The 10,096-nt window shown below is 41.1% G+C and overlaps 1 long non-coding RNA gene across 1 annotated transcript; it reads right to left on the bottom strand.

Annotated features, from left to right (window-relative positions):
- Positions 1-2,786: 2,786 nt before the first annotated feature.
- Positions 2,787-9,891, bottom strand: LOC109250299 (uncharacterized). Its single transcript, XR_002072977.2, has 3 exons — positions 9,810-9,891; positions 5,270-5,471; positions 2,787-4,958 (listed from the first exon to the last, which is right to left on the bottom strand). It is a non-coding gene; the product is annotated as an uncharacterized LOC109250299 (long non-coding RNA).
- Between the last annotated feature and the right edge of the window lie 205 nt (positions 9,892-10,096).

Below are 10,096 nucleotides of genomic sequence, written 5' to 3'. Positions count from 1 at the left end.
TGGATATCCAATTATTCCAGCCCCTCTGGTTTATTTCTGGCCTCCCGATTCTGTTCTGTTGACCTGTGTATCTATCTTTTTCACCAGTGTCACACTGTTATAATTACTGTAAAAGTCTCAAACCCAGGGAATGTGAATCTTCCCAGTATATATTCCTTTTTCAGAATTGGCTTGGCTATTCCTTTTGTCTTTGCATACAGTGTGTAGATTGTATTTTCGGATCAGCTTGTGAGTATTTCGCTTGGATTCTGTTTAAGATGATACTGAATATATAAATCACATTAGGAAGAACTGACATCTTGCAAATATTGAGCCTTGTAACGTATGAACCAGGGTATAAGCCCAATCATCTAGATCATCTTTGTTTTTGTTTTTGTTTTTGTGCGTGGCAGTTTCCTGCATATAAATCTTGCATGTATTTTGTCAGTACTGTCTTCGTTATTATTATAAGTGGTATTTTTTAAAATTTCAAATTCCTGTTGGTCACAGGTGGCATATAAGAATACAAGGAACTTTTTTAACATTACCTTTGTGTCCTGTAACCTTGCTAAACTCACTTATTAGTTTCAGGGATTTTGTGTGTGTAGATTTTGGGGGACCTTCTACATAGATAATCATCTATGAATAGAGACAGTTTTATTTCTTCCTTTCCAGTCTCTATGTCTTTTCTTTTTCTTGCACAAACCAAGACTTCCAGTATGATATTAAATAGAAGTAGTAACTGAGAACCTCTTTGCACTGAGTCTCTCACCATTAAATACAATGTTATTTGTAAGGTTTTCACGAATACTTTTTATTAGGTTAAGGAAGTTATGTCTATTCCTAGGTTGTATGATTTAAAAAAAAAATCATGAATAGATGCTGTGTTGAATGCCAGTATTGCATTTACTGATATGATGATTTTTTTTTTTTTTACTATTTAGTATACTAATATAGTGAGCTACAGGGATTGATTTTGAATGTTTAAACCAGCCTTGCATTCCTAGGATGAACATACTTGATTGCAAGGTAGTATCCTTTTTAATATATTGCTGAATTTGATTTGCTAATATTTTGTTAGGGATTTCTGTGTCTGTGTTCATGAGAGATGTTGGCCTTAAGTTTTCTTTCTGGTGGATATATGAGAAAAAGTGTGTGTGTGTGTGTGTGTGTGTGTAGATATATAGAGGTATAAAAATAAATGAAAGAAAGAAAAAGAAGGAAAGAGTATCTTCATCGGTTTACGGTTATGCATCCAAAAACTTCAACCCAACAACTCAGCAAACAAGCCGAGTTTTTAGCAGATACTAACAAGCTGATTCTAAAATGCATACAGTCTACACAATGTATGTAGACGTCAGTCTAGCATTTTTCATATATTAACTGCTTTCTCCAACAGTGAGGAACCTGGCTCTCATTACACACTATATTTACTTATCCCGTTATGGGATACACATAAAGTAGTTTCATAATTGCTCACCCATACTTTCTAACTAGAGCACAGGATTTGTTTACAGTTCTTGTGGTCTTTAGCCTGTGGGCATATATTCAAAACACTGTGTTCAAAATCATCCTTCATACCCTTTCAGTGTGGTCATGTTATCCAATTAGAATAGATTTAAGTTCCTTTGTTTCTGTGTTCTATTTTTTTGTTATTTCCCACCCTTGTTAATATTTTCTTTAAGCATGTAAAACATTAACATAGTTCTAAAATTCAGAACATATGAAAAAGTAAATCAAAGAAATGCCCGTTTGTCATCACTTCTGTTCCAGTACCCTCATGCTTCCCACCCAATTTCCACCCATTAGCCTTGGAAAACAATCTCATTAGTTTCTGGTCTATTCTTCTTAAGTTTCTTTTCTTTCTTTCTTTTTTTTACTCACAAATAAGCAGACACATGTATATTTTTCTATCTCCCTTTCTTCACATAAAAGGTATATTACAGATATATGCTGACCTACATTTCGCTTTTTCAGTGGACAATACATCCTGGATATCACTCCATGTCAGTCGATAGAAATCACCCTTATTGTTTATTTTACTAAGTAGTGTTACTTTGTGCGCAGGTGGCATAGCTTATTTAACCTCTCTCTCATGTATGGGCACTTCGATTGTTTTCCATATTGTACAATTACAAATAATCATGCAAATGATAACTTTCTTTATATATATTTTCATATTGTCAAGGTATATCTTCAAAGTAAATTCGAGAAGTGGATTTATGGGCCAAAATGCTTATGTAGTTTTCTTGATTTTTGCAAATTCCTCTCCAAAAGAGTGGTATTAAAGTGTATGTCCATTTATGTTGCTTCTATGAAGCTATATTTATACTTTTCTCCAATATCTGTAGTTATTTTCATGAAAAGGTTGGTCCGCATGATGTATTTCATCATTATAGAAAACAAGAAATCCGTCGTGCATCACTCTTAAATATGGAATGACAGTCAGTGACCATTGGACATTTCAGGCAACCCCCACATGAAAGAGAGGGGCGCCTGGGTGGCTCAGTCAGTTAAACATCTGACTTTTGGTTTTGGCTCAGGTCACGATGTCATGGTTCGTGAGATCTAGCCCCACGTCAGGCCCTGCACTGACGGCATAGAGTCTGATTGGGATTCTCTCTCTCCACCCCTCCCCGCTTCATGCTCTCTCTCTCTCTCCCTCTCTCTGCCTCTCTCCTGCTCACGTTCTCTCTCTCTTTCAAAATAAATAAATAAACTTAAATTTTTTAAAATAAAAAAGAGAAAGACACAGAGACTAAAATGACAAAAAAAGGAAAAAGGAAACTCAGATGAAACAAAGGCAATGAGGAAGAGAAAATAATTTTTAATCCCTTAATTAATATTCTTAGGGGTATATGTTCACAACACACATAAAAAACAGTGTGTGTACATGTAATACAAAGACAGAGGTATGTATGTGTAAATACACACACACACACACACACACACTCACACACTCACACATATATTTCCTAACTCTGCCTCCAAGAGGGCTTAGAAGCAGTGATACAGAGTAGCAGTGAGCACACAAATATCCAGATCTTGGTTTCTAAGTACCATTCTCCACTAACCAGTTAGGAGCTCTCTGGAAAATGGCTAATTCTAAGACTTGGAGCAAGGAAAGAACAACAAGACAGTCCTGGAACACCTGGTACCAGAAAGTAAAGAAATGTTCAAAGGATGATATGGAACATGTGAAAAATGACACAGGAGCCACTTTGAAGTGGCACCCACTAGCCTACTTTAGGAAAACGTGGGCGAAAATAAACAAACCAATACAGCAACAGATTAAAAGCCATGGAATAAAAGAATTTAAAAGGTCATGATAATAAAAACTAAATGAACAAATATAAATAAGTAGAGAAGTGGGATTCCAGCTAATGACTAGAGAAGAAGGGTAATGAAATTAAAAACCTATGAACTGGCAACAATCATAGTGATAATTACTTCACAAGATAATCATCAACGGATATAAACTAGTGGGCTAAGTATTGCTGAGAAGCAGCATGTAGGATTCAAGTACCTTACCACAAAATATTTATTAATTACAAAAAGAGTAACTTTGCTATAGAGAAACCCAGAGTACACCAATTTAAACAGCTGATTAAAGTTAACCTCATTAGTGGGGTGCCTGGGTGGCTCAGCCTGTTAAGTGTCTGACTTCAGCTCAGGTCATGATCTCACAGCTGGTGAGTTCGAGCCCCGTGTCGGGCTCTATGCTGACAGCTCAGAGCCTGGAGCCTGCTTCACATTCTGTGTCTCCCTCTCTCTCTGCTCCTCTCCTACTCATGTTGACTCCATCTTTCTTTCTTCCTCTCTCTCTCTCTCTCTCAAAAATAAATAAACATTAAAAAAAATTTTTTTTAAGTTAACCTCATTAGTAATGGAACAAATCAATTGTCTGTAACTGATCAAATTTAAGCTCATCAGTAATGGGATAAATCAATAGACTACATTGAGAAGAACACAATAGCATTTTCCATCACCGATATTCCTGCCACAATTTTATGACCTGAATTTAGTCATGGGGAAATCTCAAATGAATGTAAATTGAGGGATATTCAACAAAATGCTCTTCAAAAGTGTCAAAGTCATGAAAGACAAAGAAAGACTGAGACACTGTTTTAGGTTAAAGAAAACTAAAGAGACTGGATAGCTGAATTAGTTTTCTGTTGCTGCTGTAACAAATTACCACAAAATGTGAGAGGAAAGAGGGAAGCTCAAGAAAGACCTACAAGGATCCAGGACTTGCTGGCTTCAAAATAAAATTGCTCTTATTCCCATGATTTCCAAGATACTCAGATTGATAAAAGATCCCATCCAAAGTAGGACTGTAAGTCCCTGGTTAACATCTCGGAAAGATCCGAGACACTGCCTCAGAAAACCAGTTAGCCAGACAAAATACCATCAAAGCATCTTAAGAGCACAGTAAGGTTTCTAGGAATCTTCAGTTTGTGGTCTCTCTGCTGTCCAAGTGGAAGCCTCTCGATGATGCTTGTGTATGTAATTTTTTTAATGAACTGGATTTTGTAAATTGATTCACAGGAAACCCATTATGTTTCTAAAGGAACTGTATCAGCATGCGATTTTAAATGGTAGGAGGCAGTACAAAAGGAAGAAGGATCATGGGGCAGTCGGTTGAGCATCTGACTCTTGATTTCTGCTCAGATCATAATCTCACAGTCGTGGGGTCAAGCCCTGAATTGGGCTCTGTGTTGGCTGTGGAGCCTGCTTAGGATTCTGTCTCCCTCTCCCTCTGCCCTTCTCCCACGCACACGTGCACACGCGCGAGCACTCTCTTGTTCTCTCTCTCAAAAAAAAAAAAAGAGAAGAAGAAGGATCTTAAGGTCATGCCTCACAGATCCTCTCCATTAACTGTTAGGACTTCTAAGAATCTTGACTTTCTTGTCTCTCAGTGGCTTCATGTGAAGCCCAGTCGGTGAGATTTCTGGGTATGTGTTTCTAGAAGTTGGTTCCTAAAAACAAAACCGCAAAAAGTTTAAAGGAACTGTATCAACATGGACTGAAAGGCATAGAGGCGTCACGCAATGAAGAGGGCTTTTCGCTCTAAGACTCCTTGGGAAGAGGCAGGGTGCCCAAATTCCTCAGCTGCCAACATGGCAGCATTTTATGGAAAAGGAAGGCTAACTCAGCAGGCAGCACCGGGGGCCCAGGGCTATGGTGAACCGCCCCACACGGTGGGCTGAGCCCTAGCCAAGGCAACAAGTGCCCAAGGGGGCTCCGGAAGTGTAGAGGCCAGTGATTCCCCGGGGGCTCCCTATTGTACCTTGTTACGGATGAGAGTCATTCTCTCATACAGCAGTTTTTCTGGGCCCGTCCCACCAGTGTATGTTGGGTGCCCGGTTCCCGGGTCTCGGACTGAGAGACGCTGTACTTGAGGTGCTATATCAGAAGCTGTGCCCGAGCCATCATCCGCCTCGGAACCAGGCGGAGAAAAGGAGGTTCTGGACCTCGAACCCGAGTCAGTCCTGTATTAGAGACATTGGGAAGCTTGTATGTAATTTGCACGTGGGGGGAAGACAAGTACATAATTTGAGGCCAGAGAGCCAACCGTGGCAGACTGAAAACACGCCCGCAAAATCTTTGGCCTGCCTTCCATGGAACGATGCGATCTAATTCGCCTTCCCTTGAACCTGTACTGACCTTAGTGACTCACTTCTAAGAAAAAGAATGCAACTTAAACTGCCGTGAGATCTGTAAGGCTAGGTCATAAAAATGAGCCAGGCTTCCCTTGGCTCGGCCCCCCTCTTAGGACCGAGGGTGCCCCGAACTGGCTTTTTGAAGTCCAGCTGCCTACAGCTGCCAAGCAGGAAGTGCACGTGAAGAAACAGGGGCGCACCAGGAGCCCCCAGGGGTTCCAGTTGCCCAGATGCCCCGCCTGGAAGGGAGCGAACCTCCAGGGGGTGCCGTTCCTCAGTTTGCCAACCACAGACTGGCCCCACCCACCTGCCGACCCAGTATGTTCCTGCTCCTGTGGTTTTCAGCCACTACGTTAAGGGATGAAATAAATACCCAGAACAATTAACTACTGGTCGTCGAACACATTTAAAGGTTTTGCTAAACTGTTCCAGAAAGATCATGTTCTTTCTGTGTTAGATTTCTTCCTCCGTTTTGTAATTTGATTAGCAGTCTCATTTTGAGTGAGGTGTTTGAGGTGTGTTTGTTTTTCCCTGTTTCTCCCTGGTTTTAACCTCTCGCGGTTTGCCAGTTTGACAGTTGTCCCCGTCTCGGATCCCTTCGCTGTGACCCCTGGTCCACAACAGTTCGTATAGTGTCTCATTGGGCTCCTGTCCCACGACGATTAATTGGCGGTATCACAGGGCCATCCCTTGAGCGTGATTCAGTTCCTGGCCCCATCCCCCCAGTTCTCCCATCCCCCCAGGCTCCCCACTTCCATAAACCCATGGCCCTACGTGGTGGACAGCAGGAGCCTTTACGGAGGAGGAAGAATCTCCCCTCTAGGTCCTGACTTCGCAGGCTCCTGGCTTTTATCTCCCCCGTCTAAATGTAAAACTTTCAGATCAGTCCCCAGTAGGATCCAAGTGGCTCGCAGCCACGGCCCATCCCTGGACCTAAAACCCAGACATGCGGTTTCAGCCCCCCTCACTGCTTTGCACTTCCGTACTGTGTATGGTTTCTAGAGACCTTTATTTTGTCTTTCAGCCAGACCGTGTCTTTTTTCACTGCTTTGATGTGTTATCACCGTTACGTGTTTAAGGCAGACAGAGTGCATCAAAGCATATCAGTCACCATAGTGACTGGTAGGTCCTTTCCTCTTCCTTCGGGGAGACCCCGGGCCTGGGAATTGGATCTTTTGGTATTGGGGTTGTTCCCGTCAGGCACTTGTCCATCACACGAGGACACTGGTTGTTACAGAAATGAGGGGCGTCTGGGTGGCTCAGTCAGTTACACATCCGACTTCAGCTCAGGTCATGAGTTGAATTCATGAACTGAACTCACAGTTCACAAGTTCGATCCCCATGCTGGGCTCTGTGCTGACAGCTCAGAGCCTGGAGCCTGCTTCAGATTCTGCCCCTCCCCAGCTCGGGCGTGCACACTCTGTCTCTCTCTCCCAAAAATAAATATTAAAAAAAAAGAAATTAAATAAATGCTTTACTTGGCTCATCTAGTTCACACTTAAAGACTGCATAAATAATTAACACAGCCCAGTGTATCTGTGGTAGAAATATTTCTGATTACTACCTCCGCCCTGCCATCAGTTATTGGAAACACATCCTGTGACCTTGATCACATATCACTGTCGACATTGGGGAGCCCATTTCCACTGAGGCATCTTGTACTAGAATCTCTTGAGCGAACAGCCGCAAATGCACTTTGTAAAGATTCTGGCGCTTCCCTCACTGGCTTGACACATTCTCTAGCCTTGTCCTGACGTGCAAGGCTTCAGAAAATACAAGAGCCACGTAACCTATCTGAGGACAACGCTTGGGAAAGTCCTCTAACTCTCTAAATCCAAACCAGAGCATGAGATGAGAAAGCAGGGCAGTACATCTTATTGTGTCTTCATAGCATAGATGACGGGAATGTCACTTCGAGCTCATAATGTAAGTTAGGTAAGTATTCTTGACAAGGAAGATGATTTTAGCCCGAGCGTGGATATTTTAAGCTGCTTCAGCAAGGCCAGAAGTGAGGCAGGGAGACGCACTGGGAAGGCTTCTCCTGGTTTTGTTGGTTGGGAGGAGGTTAGCAAAGTGTCTTAGGGGGAGGGGAGTATATTTATTATTTTGCTTTAATGTAATAATGGACAGACTTTTTCATTGTGATTTCAAGATCAGGATGGCAACTGCTAGGGGCTCTGGAAAGGACGGTAGAACTTTGAAACTAATGAGGGACAAAGGGGAATAAACAGAAAAGCTGACCAAGGCAGAAAGAGTAAGGAAGGGAAAAAAGAAAAAGAAGAAAGTCAGATAAGTAGCAAATACTAAAATAAGTTAGCAAAATTAAATTTCATCTCATTATGACATTAAATGTGAGTTATATGAATCCCTAAACAAGACTTTTATCAAAAGAATATATTTTCTTTTTTTAAAATTTTTTTAATGTTTTTATTTATTTTTGAGACAGAGGAGACAGAGCATGAGTAGGGGAGGGGCAGAGAGAGAGGGAGACAAAGAATACGAAGCAGGCTCCAGGCTCTGAGCTGTCAGCACAGAGCCCGACACGGGGCTCGAACTCATGGACTATGAGATCATGACCTGAGCCGAAGTCAGATGCCTAACAGACTGAGCCACCCAGGTGCCCCAAAAGAATATATTTTCTATTAAAACATAAGAGGGGGCACCTGGGTGCCTCAGTCAGTTAAGGGTCCAACTCTTGATTTCAGCTCAGGTCATGATCTCACGGTTCATGGGATCAAGCCACAGGTCGGGCTCTGTGCTGATAGCTTGGAGCCTGCTTGGGATTCTCTCTCTCTCTCTCTCTCTCTCTCTCTCTCTCTCTCTCTGCCCCTCCTCGCTCATGCTCTCTCTCAAAATAAATAAACTTAAAAAAAAAACATAAGAGAAACAGCTAAAGCTTTTTTTCATATAACAGTGGTGAAATGTGAGTTTGATGATGAGTGTTGGGAAAGGAATGGCTAAATGAAACTGGTTAATAAAAATGAAACAAGTGAAAAAAAAAGAGTTAATTATAAGTTCATAAAACCTGCAAAAATGAGGAAATTAGATAATCTAAGAACCCCAAAGTAAAATGTATACTAAACATAAACATGCATTTAGAACATTAGTTGTGAATACCAGTGTAATAAGTGGGTTACTTTCTCCTATAAAAAGACATACGTGTTATTTACAAGAAACACACTTAAAATGCAGGGATAGAGTAAGCTCAGAAATATATGGATTTTCCTTTTTAAAATTTTTTTCATGTTTATTTTGAGAGAGCGTAAGCACACATGTGCACAGGAGAGGGGCAGAGAGAGAGGGAGAGAGACCATCCCAAGCAGGCACCACACTCGATGTGGGGCTCAATCCCGCGAACCACGAGATCACGACCTGAGCTGAGATCAACAGTCCAGCGCTTAAATAACTGAGCCACCCAGGCGCCCTGGTTTTTCCTTTTTGAATATCCCTGAGGATATAAGGGAACTAAGGAGGACCTAGACTGATGATGTAGCGAGAAGTGGCTCTTGACAAGATAGAAACACAGCAAGAAACAGAGGACAAACTTTTGGAGTCTATAACTTTATCCATTTTTAACTGCAGTGGGTGGCAGGGCAGGGGTGGGGGGAGGCAATGGAAGTCGCACTCAAAAGTGTTTCATCATGTGACTGCTTATAACTTTACTGGAATTTACTGTAACTTAAGAATAACGTTAAAATGCTGGCTTCCCACATTTAACCCCCTACCTGAGTACCTGAGTAGTTTTTGAGATTTCACAGTAGCTGGGTCTTTTTTTTTTTTTTTTCAACTCTGTACCTGTTTTAGACGATAGTAGGACAATAAAACTTAAGTGAACGTGTTTTTTTGTTTAAATAATTTATGGCTCCTGTAATAATAATGGTGTAACTATTCTTCCTGGTGTCGGCAGTGAAAATTGGCAGGGGAGGGGTACAGTTATCTAGATGCGCTGGAATAGGACAGGCAGCACACAGGTTAATGATTAAATTGGTTAAAAAGATAATCAGGATGGATAAACAGATAAAAAGGTAGGTAGGTAGGTACATAGATAGATGATAAATGGCAAAAAAAAAAAAAAAGTGGATCCGCTCCTCCCAGTAATGTACGTTCAAAGTCAGACAATAGAGGTGGGGTAGTGGATAGACCCCAAAGCAGGAGGAATGACACCACCTTTACGTGGAGTTCTTCATGGTTTACAAACACTCCCACAGCCATCTCCTTCCTTCATCCTCACAAAAGTTAGAGTGTTTTTATCATCTTCATTTTTACAGATCAGAGAAGTAACTCTTAGGTTTAAAAAAAAAAATGGATGAGAAATAGATCCTTAAAAAAAAGCAAAAAAAGGCATCAAGGCATCACAAGCGGTATCATTATTATCAGAACACATAGATTTTAAAATTAAAATCTTCAAAAAGGAAAAACAAGGACACGAAGTAGTAATAAATGCATAAATTTAA

This window comes from Panthera pardus, unplaced genomic scaffold, assembly GCF_024362965.1.
Source record: "Panthera pardus isolate Hobbes unplaced genomic scaffold, ASM2436296v1 HiC_scaffold_7, whole genome shotgun sequence".
NCBI lineage: Eukaryota > Metazoa > Chordata > Mammalia > Carnivora > Felidae > Panthera > Panthera pardus.
The sequence above is the reverse complement of the archived record's forward strand: the minus strand, read 5'-3'. Positions and strand labels throughout refer to the sequence as shown.